The sequence below is a fragment of the Herpailurus yagouaroundi genome, unplaced genomic scaffold (genome assembly GCF_014898765.1).
Source record: "Herpailurus yagouaroundi ecotype Mexico unplaced genomic scaffold, PumYag 211, whole genome shotgun sequence".
In the NCBI taxonomy this organism is placed as follows: Eukaryota; Metazoa; Chordata; class Mammalia; order Carnivora; family Felidae; genus Herpailurus; species Herpailurus yagouaroundi.
Genome location: NW_024412442.1, coordinates 1,571,651 through 1,574,082, shown reverse-complemented (window position 1 = coordinate 1,574,082; position 2,432 = coordinate 1,571,651).

Sequence of the window (2,432 nt, the reverse complement as noted above, 5' to 3'; positions counted from 1 at the left end):
AATAAATAAATAAATAAATAAATAAATAAATAAATAAATAGCAGGTAATATCCATTCTTCTCAAACTGTTCCAAAAAGTAGAAATGGAAGGGAAAGTTCTAATCTCCTTCTATGAGACCAGCATTACCCTGATTCCAAAACTAGACAATGAGTCCACTATAAAGGAGACTTACAGGCCAATATTCCTGATGAACATGGATGAAAAATTCTCAACAAGATACTGGCAAGTAAATCTAACAGTACATAAAAAAAAATTATTCACCATGATCAAGTGGGATTTATTCCTGGGCTGCAGGGCTGATTCAGTATTCCCAAACCAATCAACGTGATACACCACATTAATAAAAGAAAGAAGAAGAACCATCTGATCCTCTTATAGATGCAGAAAAAGCATTTGACAAACTATAGCATCTCTTCTTGATAAACACTCTCAACAAAGTAGGGATAGACAGATGAACATACATGAGCATCATAAAAGCCATGAGACACCCACAGCTAACATCACCATAAACAGGGAAAGACTGAGAGCTTTCCCATTAAGGACAGGAACAAGACAAGGATGTCCCGTCTCACAATTACTATTGGAAGCAGTACTGGGGCGCCTGGGTGGCTCAGCTGGGTGAGCATCCGACTTCGGCTCAAGTCTCTCGGTTCTTGGGTTCAGGCCCCGTGTCAGGTTCTGTGCTGACAGATGGATCCTGCATCCTGCTTCAGATTCTGTGTCTCCCCCTCTCTGTGCCCCTCTCATGCTCTGTCTCTGCCTCCCAATAATAAATAAACATTAAAAAATTAATAATAAAAATAAAGCAGAACTGGAAGACTTAGCCTCTGCAATCAAATAACAAAATAATAATAATAATAAAATGCATCTACATGGGCAAGGAAGAAGTCAAAACTTTCACTATTCACAGAGGACATGATACTCTATGCAGAAAACTCAAAAGACTCTAGTAAAAATTGCTAGGACTGATACATGAATTCAGTGAAATCACAGGATATAAATCCCACATACAGAAATCTATTGCATTTCTATACACCAATAATGAAGCAGCAGAAAGAGAAATCAAGGAATCCATCCCGTTTACGAGTGCACCAAAAACAGGAAGATACTAGGAACAAAGCTAACCAAAGTGGTAAAAGATCTGTCCTCTGAAAACTATAGAAAGCTTATGAAAGTAAATAAAGAGGACACAAAGAAATGGAAAAACATCCTATGCTTATGGATTAGAAGAACAAACATTGTTGAAATATCTATACCACCCAAAGCAATCTACACATTCAATGCAATCCCTATCAAAATAACACCAGTGTTCTTTGCAGAGCTAGAACAAACAATCCCAAAATTTGTATGAAACCACAAAAGACCCTGAGTAGCCAAAACAATCCTGAGAAAGAAAAGCAAAGCTGAGACATCACAATTCCAGACTTCAAACTGTATTACAAAGCTGTAATCATCGAGACAGTATGGTATTGGCACAAAAACAGACACATATATCAATGGAACAGAAGAGAAAACCCAGAAGTAGACCCATAAGTTATGGTCAACTAATCTCTGACAAAGCAGGAAGAATATCCAATGGAAAATAGTCTCTTCAGCAAATAGTGTTAGGAAAATTGGACAGCAATGTGCAGAAGAATGAACCTGGACCACTTTCTTACACCATACACAAAAATAAATTCAAAATGGATGAAAGACCTGAATGTAAGACAGAAAACCATCAAAATCCTAGAGGAGAACACAGGCAACAACCTCTTTGATCTCAGCTGTAGCCAACTTCTTTCTAGACATGTCTCCCAAGGCAAGGAAAACAGAAGCTAAAATGAACAACTGGGGCTTCATTATGATAAAAATCTTCTGCACAATGAAAGAAACAGTCAACAAAACTAAAAGGCAGCCAATAGAATGAGAGAAGATATTTTCAAATGACACATCTGATAAAGGGTTAGTATCCAAAATCTATAAAGAACTTATCAAACGCAACACCCAAAAAACAAATAATCCAGTGAAGAAATGGGCAGAAGACATGAACAGACACTTTTCCAAAGAAGACATCCAGATGGATAACAGACCCACGAAAAGATGTTCAACATCACTCATCATCAGGGAAACACAAATCAAAACCACAATGAGATACCAACTTACACCTGTCAGAATGGTTAAAATGATCAGCTCAGGGAACAGCAGATATTGGTGAGGATGCAGAGTAAGGGGAACCTCTTACAATGTTGGTGAAAACACAAAGTGGTGCAGCCACTCTGGAAAACAGTATGAAGGTTACTCAAAATTTAAAAATAGAAGCACCATGACCCAGAAACTGGACTACTAGGTATCGACCCAACAGATAAAAAATACAAATTGAAAGGGTTATATGTACCCCCATATTTATACCAGCACTATTAACAATGGCCAAACTGCGGAAAGAGCCCAAGCG